Source organism: Dama dama, chromosome 31 (genome assembly GCF_033118175.1).
Source record: "Dama dama isolate Ldn47 chromosome 31, ASM3311817v1, whole genome shotgun sequence".
In the NCBI taxonomy this organism is placed as follows: domain Eukaryota; kingdom Metazoa; phylum Chordata; class Mammalia; order Artiodactyla; family Cervidae; genus Dama; species Dama dama.
In genome coordinates, this window is record NC_083711.1 from 7929840 (window position 1) to 7941940 (window position 12101).

At 47.7% G+C, this 12101-nt stretch overlaps 1 protein-coding gene across 2 annotated transcripts in view; it reads right to left on the reverse strand.

The window, feature by feature from the left end:
• The window catches only part of SLC5A3 (solute carrier family 5 member 3), a 53450-nt gene that overhangs the window by 30770 nt on the left and 10579 nt on the right, over positions 1–12101 (reverse strand). Inside the window, exon 1 of one of the 2 annotated variants that reach the window (XM_061134187.1) lies at positions 2477–2613. The exons of the other annotated variant lie outside the window; for it this stretch is intronic. The gene's annotated coding sequence lies outside the window, so the exon portion shown is untranslated. Of the gene's footprint in view, positions 1–2476; positions 2614–12101 lie in introns of those variants that run through there. 2 annotated transcript variants of the gene reach the window in all.

The window sequence follows — 12101 nt, forward strand, 5'->3', positions numbered from 1 at the left end:
AGAAATAAGAAAATCTCTCTGGGAATCTATGAAAAGACTGAAAAAATTAGTCTCAACATCCACATCTGTTTTAAAAATTACCTAGAGTATTCCCTCTATTCCAAAATACATAAATGACTTGAGGGAGGTGGAAATTAAGTCATCAAAAAGGTGCACCATAAGAGGCATACACATTTCCAAATCTAAAAATAGATATGCTACTTAAAATTTGGGAGTTACACACAATGGGCTACCTACAGCAGCAGGACAAAACTGCTGCATATTAGAAAGGAAGTTTTCCTAAAGTCTGTCAAAGCTCACAGTGGCATTTTTCATTCATTTCCCCCCTAAGTATTGATCTTATTTTAGAACTCAATTTCCCCAAATTGAAAGCAAGCAGAACTTAGAAGACAGAAGTTTTGTGTTTATTACTCGAATTGACAACCTACTCAAAAACACGTTTTATGAATGCAAAAAAAGAGAGGTTTTTTTTTTTTTTTAACTGTTTAATCTTACTTTATTTAGGTCAAGGATCTCTTCAACACAACTTCATCATCATTGTTACAATGCCCTTATTTGTAGCCATGGAGGCCTGCACCTCCAGGCAGGAGTTCACCTTGATTATCTGCAAAGTACCCCCCACACACACACACTTGCCAGGATTTCAAGAAAAGTTAATTGAATTATTATTTTAAACTGCACTATGTAGCTTATCTGGAGTAAAAAAAAATGTGTGTTCCACACCACAGATGATTGAATAATCTTCACACAAAAAAAGTATATAATAAATACATTTAACTAACATACTAGAAGCTCTGTGAACAAACGCACAGTACTCAGCAGCTATCCTAAAGATAAGAGTTCTGAATTTTCATTTCAAAGGTTTATGGAACGAACAAGTACTATACACATTGACTCATGATACTTGCTTTCTCCCTAAAACAAGGTGAAACAAAAGAAATTTCAACACATTTCCCAGGTTCTGATACCTCCTAAAACGGGTAAGTTAAAAGGAAGAGTTTTTTCATTGTTCCTATTCTCTTTAAGCACTGTATTTTAGAGGGAAGTGAGCCAAGAAAGCGGTAATACTCAAGAGGCTAAACAATGCAACTTTATCTTCTCCCAAATTCAGGGAGAACAAGCTTGAGGCCACAACAGCATGCCTGACCAGGCTCTCCCGACCTGATCCAGAGACACTGGTGTCTTCCCAGCTCATAGTGTGCAAAGAACTAAAAATTTCCTAATGCTCTGGGATTGGTAATTTTCCAATAGCCCCAAATTTAAGTACCACCTAACTTTCTAACAGCTCGTTTTCAAAACTGACCCGAAATATACAATGTGCCCAAGTCTCTGGCGCTGTTAAGAAGCTAGCTATGTTCCCAAAGTTCAAACATTAGTATTTTGTTGTTGTTGTTGTCGTCGTTATCTATACCTGCAAGGGAAATGGGGGGGGGGGGGGGGGAGAAAAAAAAAAAAAAAAGCATACACCACACGCTACGTTACCAAATTCACAGAAGGGGGTTTCGGCGACGGCTTGAGGAGCACCTGACCCAGAACAGAGAACGAAGAGCGGCTCCGGGCTGCGGGGTCCCTGTCCTCGGCCGCACCATTCCCTGGAGTGGAACGGACTTGCAGGATCGCTTAGCATCCCTCCAAATCTGAAATCCCCTACCTCAAGAGCAATCAAAAGCAGGGCGGGGGTCGGGGGGGGGAGCCAAGTTTCTTCCGGAAGGCGCAAAAAAAAAAAAAAAAAAGGCCACAACTTGGATGAATGAAAACTGGGCTAAGGGCACCCGGAGCAGGACTGCCGCTGAAGTCACAAAAAGAGAAAATCAAAGATTTTTTTTTTTTTTTAAACGTGAGAACCGGTTCTACACGACCGTGGTCCAGACACAACCGCGCGCGCACGCACGCGCGCGCTCGCACACACGCACACGCGCACACACACACACACACACATGCTTTGGAGAAGGTTTTATTGAGCACGGACGGTTCCGGGGCGGCCGGCGGGCGCTACAGTGGAAGGCGGGCGGGCGGGCGGGCGGCGGAGGCAGGCTGAGGCGAGTGGGCGGCGGCGGAGCGGGGCCGGCGACGAGGCAGCTTCGCGACGGTGGGCGCGCGGGGAGCCCTGGGCTCCAGGCCCGCGCTGGCGCGTGTCCTCCCCGCGGACCTTCTCACTGGGATCCCGAGGGCCGGCCCGTCCCCCCACCTCCCGTCGCCCGCCCGCCCGCCCGCCCGGCGAGGCCGCGTGCGAGACACACACCCTCCCGCGCCGGCACACCCCCGCCTCCCGCGCGCACGCGGCCTCGCCGGGCAGGCGGGGGCCTCCCCCCACTCCACAAGCGCCCCATCAAGCGAGAACGCCCGCTGCCCCAGTCCCCCCGCTCCCCCAACCTCCGGCCCCGCGGGGACTGAGGGAAGGGGCGGCGGCGGCGGCCTAGCGGGGAAGGCGGGCTGAGGTGAGGTGAGGTGGGGGGGCGGTGGGAAGGTCACTCACCCGCTGCATGGCTTTCAGGATCAAAGCCAGCTCGTAGCGGGGCATGCCCGAACGGATGGCGCGCGGCTTCCGCACCGAGCCGGCTCCCAGGACACCGGAGGAGGGCGGGCTGACCGCGCGGAGAAGCTGACGGGCTTTACTAACTGGGCCGGAAGGCTCCCGGGCGGCGACAGCACGCTCCGGCCGCGCGAGCCCGGGCTTAAAGCCGCTGGCAGCTGCGCAGACGGGGCTGCCACGCCCCCTCGGCGGGCCACACCCCCTACAAGGGCGCCAGGCCACGCCCCCTCCTTAAGGCGGCCGCGCCGCGCCCCCATCGAAAAGCCCGGCTCTCGGCGGCGCCCGGGGACCCTCCCCCTCCCCTCCTCCGCCCCCAGCCCCCGGGCCTGGCCGGCGCGACGGAGCGGGGACGCGCCGCGGGTCTCTCCGACCGGGAGCCGCCGGCAGCCGCCGATCGCCCCCCTCCGACCCTGCTGCCGCCGCGCTGGCTACGTACGCTTCTCGAACCAGCTGGAACTTTCCAGGCCTCCCGTCTCGTCCTGGGCGGCGGGCGAGCCTGCGCCCCCGTGTGCGCGTGCGCTGCGGTGCGGTGCGGTGCGGTCCCTGCGCGCGCGCGCGCGCGCCCCGACTGCCGGGCGCGAGGGGCCTGCTCCGCGGTCACACTGCTCCGCGCGGGAATGTCTGCGGGACACCGGGGTTCTCTCTCCCCGCACCCCCACCCTACCCCCGGCCGCTCACCCAGGTTCTGGAACGTTCTGCGGCTTCGATCTGCGCCCCACCACCACCACCTCCCACTCCGCGGGGGGGATACCCGGGTGGGCTGCCCTAAGCGCCCTTGCCCACAGCTCTCCATTTTTCCAGGGGCGGCTTCCCTGGACCCCTTGGACGGGAAAAGTGGGCGCCCGGCGCCGGCAGTGGGGCGGGAGGGCTCCCCTTTTCTCCCCATCCCTCGCGGGCTGCCTGACCTTGGGGCCGGCTCCTGCATAAAAGGGGGATGTGAAGGGCACCTGCTTCCTAGGGGCCGTGATAACCTGTGAGTGACTTGATGCTCATAAACCGCTGAGAACGCTGCCTGGCACAGACTGGCATTTGTTGTTTTGTGCGCATAGCCTGACCCACGTGTTGTTGCTAAGGACAGGCTAATACTCCGGCTCAAACCGATATTCTTTCAATGTTTACTGGGCGTTCACTTAAGAGAACCAAGCTGAAAGCTTGGAAGGCCATTTAGTAACCGTCTGGGATTGTGCGTGCCCTGGACGCAGTGAATAACCCTCGCCCCACCCCACCCCACCCCCAAACATGCACACACAGCTCACTGCCCAACAGCCTTGGCTGTGCCGGCCCTGGCACGTGGTGGTGGTGGTGGTGGTGGTTTAGTCGCTAAGTCGCGTCCAGCTCTTGTGACCGCATGGACTGTAGCCTGCCAGGCTCCTCTGTCCGTGGGATTTTCCAGGCAAGGATACTGGAGTGGGTTGCCATTTCCCTTCCCTGCGGATCTGCCAGACCCAGGAAGGGAACCGGGGGTCTCCTGCATCACAGGCGGATTCCTGCGTTGCAGGCGGATACTTTACCAACTGAGGCAGGAGTTGGACTCGATGCCTGTTTCTCAAGCCTCGCTCCTGATTCCCCTGCAACTGTTGTCCCTGCCCGTGCTTGCCCCATTAAAAGGGTCTGTAGGCAAGATGTTTGTCAACATTTCACTGCTTTAATAATAGGTAAGGTTTACTGAGCACTTACTGTGTACCAGGGACCACAATGTGGCTTTTTTATGTGTCTTAAAATCTCATAACTGCTGTATGAGGCAAGAACTGTTAGGGTAACCCCTCCTTAGGGATTTAGAAGCAGTCACTCAAGACCAGCCCCAGGTCTGAAAGTAATAGGGACCAAGTTTGGAGCCAGACTATATGGAGGCTGAGCTCATACTGTTTTGCAGTAGGTCTACCATGTACTCTGTGTAAACCAAAATTGAGACTCCGTATGCCACCGTATCCAGACACCTTACTGATTCTTATCTCCAACCTCGCATCCACCACGAAGGGTAAGGATGGTTTGAGTACAACCGCTTCTGTGACACCTGAATTTTGACATTTTCTCTGACCTCTCCATCACCTTGTCCTTTCAAAGAAAAACCATGGAGGCAGTAGTACAAATTACCTAGTTAGTGTAATTTCGCCTTTGGTTAAAGAGAATAAGGTAGTGTAAATAAATAAAAAGGAAGTAAGAAATTTCTGAACCTTCAGAAGTGAGTTATGTACAGTTTTCCCAGGATGGTACCTACCTCAGCTGTCCCTCCTGTCACATGTCCCAGTTTAAATGAGGAAATGTGGCATAAAGGACTATGCCAAGACAAAGACCAGGGCAATACTATGAGCTGACTTCAACTTTTAGCGTCTCCTCTAGAGTCACCATAATTTCCCCTAATGCCCAGGGTTGCTTGAGAATCTGGTTTCTTCCCCTCCTCCTCCCTCTAACCTGAGAAGTAACATAAGGAAATTAGCCTGACTGCATAATATTTCAACAGTCAGCACCCTCAACTCTCCCAATCTGGTGACTGCCTGAGGGCTCATGGGTTTCTTCTGAAAAGGAGAAAAAGGAGTTGTACTCCTTTGATTACTTGAAATGTTGATTAAAACATGCTTATTGCAGTTGAAACATGTAAATAAGAAAGTATCCTATATTCAGTAGCTGTTTACTGTTCCTTTTTTGGTTGTTAGTAAACTTTCTGCTGTGTGCTCAGTCGCTTCGTCGTGTCTGATTCTTTGCCACCTCATAGACTGTAGCCCACCAGGATCCTCTGTCGGTGGGATTGTCCAGGCAAGAAATACTGGAGTGGGTTGCCACGTCCTCCTCCAGGGGATTTTCACCACACAGGGATCGAACCTGAGACTCCTGTGTCTCCTGCATTGCAGGCATATTCTTTTACTGCTGAGCCACTGGGAAAGTCCCCATTAATAAATTTTACAACCCTTTAAACAAAATTTTAAGCACAGTGGCAGAATACTGGTGGGTTCATTTAAAAATAATAATAAAATCATAGAGAATGCTGCTGCAAATTTAGTGTCTTCCTATGATAACTATAAATGTTAATTCACCAAAAAAGATCTTTTTAATTTTGTACTCTGCATAGACATATAGGGGGCTTCCCATGGTAGCTCAGATGGTAAAGAATCTGCCTGCAATGCAAGGGATCCAGGTTCAGTCCTTGAGTTGGAAAGATGTCCTAGAGAAGGGGATAGCTACCCACTCCAGTATTCTTGCCCGGGAAATCCCATGGACAGGGGCACCTGATGGGCTACAGTCCATGGAGTCACAAAGAGTCAGACACAACTGAGCGACTAATACACACACACAGAGTCATTTAGAATTATAAAATGTTTCTGCAGTATTCACTTATTAATTTTAAAAGTTGCTCTGATACTTAGAAATAAGCTTAACCAAAAAGGTGAAATATCGATGTACTGAAAACTACAGAACACTTTTGAGAGAAATGAAAGCAGACACAAATAAATGGAAAGAGAGCCATGTTCATGAGTTGGAAGAATTAATATTGTTAAGAAGCCAGTACTACCCAAAGCAATCTACAGATTCAATGCAATTCTTATCAAAATCTCAATAATATTTTTAGAGAATTTTGAAAAAACAATCCTAAAATTCATATGGAATTTAAAAAAAAAAAAAAACCTGAAAAGCCAAAGCAATTTTGTGCAAGAAGAACAAAGCCGGAGGCAGTGTACTTCCTGATTTCACACTGTATTACAAAGTTATAGCAAGCGAAACAGTACTAGCATAAAAACAGACATATATACCAGTGGAACAGAATAGAGTGACCAGAAACAAACCCACAAATATAAGGTCAACCAATGACCTTCATCTGGGATCCAGGAATACACAAAGGGAAAAGGATAGTTTCTTTAGTATATGTGCTGGAAAAACTGTATATCCACTTGCAAAAGAACAAAATTGGACTTGTCTTATACCACCCACACATGTGCTGCATGCTAAGTCGATTCAGTTGTGTCCAATTCTTTGCAACTGTATGGACTGTAGCCTGCCAGACTCCTCTGTCTATTCTGGGCTTCTCTGGAGTGGGTTGCATGAATACTGGAGTGGGTTGCCATGCTCTCCTCCAGGGGATCTTCCTGATCCAGGGATCGAACCCACATCTCCTGTGGCTCATGCATTGCAGGCAGATTCTTTACTGCTGAGCCATGGGGGGTAGCCTCATACCACCCACACAAATCAACTCAAAACAGATTAAATATATATATAAAGAAACCATAAAGCTTGAAACCATGAAGCTCCTGGAAGAAAACATAGGAAGAAGCTTCTTAACATTGGCCTTGGTAATAATTTCTTGGGGACTTCCGTGGTGGTCCCATGGTTAAGAATCCACCTGCCAATGCAGGGGATGTGGGTTTGATCCCTGGTCTGGGAAGATCCTTGGGATCATCATCTGGGAAATGCAAATCAAAGTTGCACCGAGATGTTACCTCACACCTGCTGAAATGACTGTTACCAAAAAGCCAACAGAACACAAGTAAGAGTGTGGAGAAAAGAGAACCCTACACACTATTGGTGACAGTGTAAATTGGTGCAGCCACTATGGAAAACAGTATGTATGCTCTGCAAAAAAAAAAAAAAAAAAAAAAATAGAACTACCATATGACCCAGGAATCCTGATTCTATATCTAAAAGAATTGAAATCATGGTGTTGAAGAGATATCTCACTTGAAGACAGGAAATAAAATGTCCAAGAATGGGGCTTCCCTGGTGGTCCAGTGGTTAAGAATCCAGCTCCCAACACAGGGGATATGGGTTCGATACCTGCTCCAGGAAGATGCTGCAGACCAACTAAGCCTGGGTGCCACAGCTACTGAGCCCACTCTGGAACTACAGAAGCCCAAATGCCTGGAACCTGTGGTCCCCAGCAAGAGAAGACACCACAGTGAGAAGCCCAGGCACCACAACAAACAGTAGTCCTGGCTCACCTCAACTACAGAAAGTCCATGCACAGCAACGAAGACCCAGCACAGTGAAAAAATAAAATAAGTAATTAAATCTTTTTTAAAAGTCCAAGAGTAAATAAAGAAGATGTGGTAAGTGGGATATTATTCAGCCTTAAAAAAGAGAAACTTTGCTGTTTGTTTGCAAAGATGGGCTCAATAAAGGACAGAAATGGTATGGACCTAACAGAAGCAGAAGATATTAAGAAGAGGTGGCAAGAATACACAGAAGAACTGTACAAAAATGATCTCCATGAATGAACCTGGAGGATATTATGTAAGTGAAATAATCCAGACACAGAAAGACAAATGCTATATAATACCACTTACTTGAAATATCTAAGGTAATTAAACACATAGAAGCATACATGGGACGTGATTGGCAGGAGCTGCAAGAAGCAAGGAACCAGGAGGTATTAGTCAAAGAATACAAAGTCTCAGTTTGACAAGAAAAAAATATTTCTGTAATTTAGAGTTTCCTAAACATTTTATATGGTATATGTTTAAGATTTGACTAGCCAGAAATTGTCATTCATTTTCAACTAAGTTTTTGTGATAGGGAATAAGTGGTGCAGTGGTAAAGAATCTGCCTGCCAATGCAGGAGATGTAAGAGACTCAGGTTCCATCCCTGGGTTGGGAAGGTCCCCTGGAGAAGGGAATGGTTACCACTCCAGTATTCTTGCCTGGCAAATTCCATGGACAGGGGAGCCTGGTGGGCTACAGTCCACGGAGTCGCAAAGAGTGAGATGCGACTGAACACACACACTACATTATTAGAAAAGAAAAAATAAGAAGGGAAGTCAGGGAGTTCCCTGGTGGTCAGTGGCTACTCCATGTTCTCAATGCAGGGGACCCAGGTTCGATCCCTTGTCATGAAACTAGATCCCACATGTCACAACTAAAGATCCCACGTGTCACAACTAAAGATCCCACATGTCACAACTAAAGATCCCACATGCCACAACTAACACCCGGTGCAGCCAAAAAAAAGCCCAGATGTCAAAATCTGATCCTTTTCCAAAAAAGTAACCTCAGTGTATGCCCTAGGTCAGTATAATCACCTTTTCCTTCTTATTTTATGTTCCTGTGTAAAGAGACTTCTCACTCTGCTTATTTAACTTATATGCAGAGTACATCATGAGAAACGCTGGGCTGGAAGAAGCACAAGCTGGAATCAAGACTGCCAGGAGAAATATCAATAACCTCAGATATGCAGATGACACCACCCTTATGGCAGAGAGTGAAAAGGAACTAAAAAGCCTCTTGATGAAAGTGAAAGAGGAGAGTGAAAAAGTTGGCTTAAAGCTTAACATTCAGAAAACTAAGATCATGGTATCTGGTCTCATCACTTCATGGGAAATAGATGGGGAGACAGTGGAAACAGTGTAAGACTTTTTTTGGGGGGGGCTCCACAATCACTGCAGATGGTGATTGCAGCCATGAAATTAAAAGACGCTTACTGAGAGAGGAGCCAAGATGGCAGAGGAGTAGGACAGGGAGACCACTTTCTCTCCTACAAATTCATTAAAAGAATAACTGAACGCAGAGCAAACTTCACAAAACAACTTCTGATCGCTAGCTGAGGTCATCAGGCGCCCAGAAAAGCAGCCCATTGTCTTCAAAAGGAGGTAGGACAAAATATAAAAGATAAAAAGTGAGACAAAAGAGCTAAGGACAGAGATCCGTCCCAAGAAGGGAGTCTTAATAGAGGACGTTTCCAGACACCGGGAAACCCTCGCACTGGTGGGCCAGGGGGAAGTGTTTGAATCTCGGAGGGCAACCTGACTGGGAGGGAAACAATAAATAAAACCCACAGATTATGGCCTAAAAGCAACTCCCAGCAGAAAAGTACCCCAGACACCCGCATCCGCCACCAGCAAGTCGGGGCGGAACGGAGAGGAGCAGGCGGCATTGCTTGGGTAGGATCCGGGCCTGAGTGCCCTGAGGACAGGCGGAGGGAGCTTTTGTGAGTTGCCAACTTGAACTTGTGGGAGAGCAAAAGAAAGAGAGAAAATTAACCGGCCAATCACACTGCCGGCTGTTCGCAGAACAAAAGGACCGAGAAAGTCCAGAGAAGAGCTCGCAGGCTGCGGACCGGCCCGGACCCGCCGGAGGCAGGAGGCAGGGGGTAGGGGAAAGGGGCAGGCTCAGCCCCAAGGACCGCAACCCCAACCACATTGCAAACAGGCCTCCAGTTTCTAATCAAAGACCTCCTGAGATTCTGGATGGTCGACATCCGCCGGGAGGGTCGCGGCAAGACACAGGGCGCAGGCACCCGACCGGCGCGGGCGGGGTCTGGGGCTGGGGACGCGGAGGGCAGAAGGCGCACGCACCCGACTGGCGCCGGCGGAAACTGAGACTGGGACTGTGGGAAGGGAGTGGGCGCGCCACACCTGGGGAGAGAGCGCCCACCAAGCCCCTCGCTGCCTGGACCGCGCTGACAGGGAAGGCACAGAGAGCAGGCGCAGCTTTTTGTTCCGCGCTTTTGTGGAACACCCGAGGGCTGGAACCTCGCGCAGCGCGGGGCGCGCTCCATATAGAACAGCCAGGAGCCTGAGCAGCGCAGATGGAGAAAGCAGCGTCAGCCCCTCCCTGCAGCGCCAGCCCCTCCCCACAGAGCGACGGAACTAGCTACCTGAATAAGAGTCCACCTCCGCCCGCCTGTGTCAGGGCAGAAGTGAGGCTCTGAAGAGACCGGCAAACAGAAGCCAAATAAACAAAGGGAACCACTTCAGAAGGGACCGGTGCAACAGATTAAAATCCCTGTAGAAAACACTGACTACACCGGAAGGGGCCTGTAGATATCGAGAAGTGTAAGCTGGAACGAGGAGCTATCTGAAACTGAGCCGAACCCACACTGACCGCAACAGCTCCAGAGAAATTCCTAGATATATTTTTACTTTTTTTTTTTAAAAGTAAGAAAAACAATTTTTTCATTTTTTATTTTTTCTCTTTTATTTTCCTTTAATATTCCCTATTACTCCCCCATTACTCCTTAACTTTCATTTTAATAGATTTTTATGATTTTTTTAATTAGGGAAAAAATTTTTTTTCCTTCTTTTTTTTTTTTCTTTTTCCTTTTTCTCTTCTATTTTCTATTTTTCTTTTTCTCTTATTTCTTTTAAAGTCCTCTAGTACTCCTCTACTACTCCTTAATTTTCATTTTCAATACACTATAATTTTACAAAAAAAAAAAAAAGAGAAGCCCTATTTTTAAACCGAACTTCATATATATTTCTAAAATTATTTTGTGTGTGTTTCGGTCTTTGTTTTTAATATAGTATTTTTAAGAGTCTAACCTCTACTCTAGATTTTTAATTTTTGTTTTTCAGTATATGATATAAATTCTGAACATTTAAGAATCCAATATTCAGTTCCCATTTTTATTCAGGAGTGTGTTGATAACTCTCTCCCAGTCTTGACTCTCTGTTTTCTACCTCAGAACACCTCTATTTCCTCCTTTCCCCTTCTCTTCCCAATCCAATTCTGTGAATCTTTGTGGGTGTCTGGGCTACGGAGAACACTCTGGGAACAGACAACTGCGTAGATCTGTCTCTCTCCTCTTGAGTCCCCCTTTTTCTCCTCCTGCTCATCTCTATCTCCCTCCTCCCTCTCCTCTTCTTCATGTAACTCTGTGAACCTCTCTGGGTGTCCCTAATGGGGGAGAATCTTTTCGCCATTAACCTAGAAGTTTTCTTATCAGGGCTGTATAGTTGGAGAAGTCCTGAGACTACAGGAAGAATAAAAATGAAATCCAGAGGCAGGAGACTTAAGCCCAAAACCTGAGAACACCAGAAAACTCCTGACTACATGGAACTTTAAGTAATAAGTGACCGTCCAAAAGCCTCCATACCTACACTGAAACCAACCACCACCCAAGAGCCAATAAGTTTTAGAGCAAGACATACCACGCAAATTCTCCAGCAACGCAAGAACATAGCCCTGAACGTCAACAAACAGGCTGCCCAAGGTCACAGCTAACACATAGACCCATCTCAAAACTCATTACTGGGCACTCCATTGCTCTCCAAAGAGAGGAAATCAAGTTCCACGCACCAGAACACCGACGCAAGCTTCCCTAACCAGGAAACTTTGACAAGCCAATCGTCCAACCCCACCCACTGGGTAAAACCTCCACAATAAAAGGAACCACAGACCTCCAGAATACAGAAAGCCCACTCCAGAAACAGCAATCTAAACAAGATGAAAAGGCAAAGAAATACCCAACAGGTAAAGGAACATGAAAAATGCCCACCAAGTCAAACAAAAGAGGAGGACATAGGGAATCTATCTGAAAAAGAATTTAGAATAATGATAATAAAAATGATCCAAAATCTTGAAAACAAAATGGAGTTACAGATAAATAGCCTGTAGACAAAGATTGAAAAGATGCAAGAAATGTTTAATAAAGACCTAGAAGAAATAAAAAAGAGTCAATTAAAAATGAATAATGTAATGAATGAGATCAAAAACACTCTGGAGGGAACCAAGAGTAGAATAATGGAGACAGAAGATAGGATAAGTGAGGTAGAAGATAAAATGGTGGAAATAAATGAAGCAGAGAGGGAAAAAGAAAAAAGGATCAAAAGAAATGAGGGCAACCTCAGGGACCTCTGGGATAATG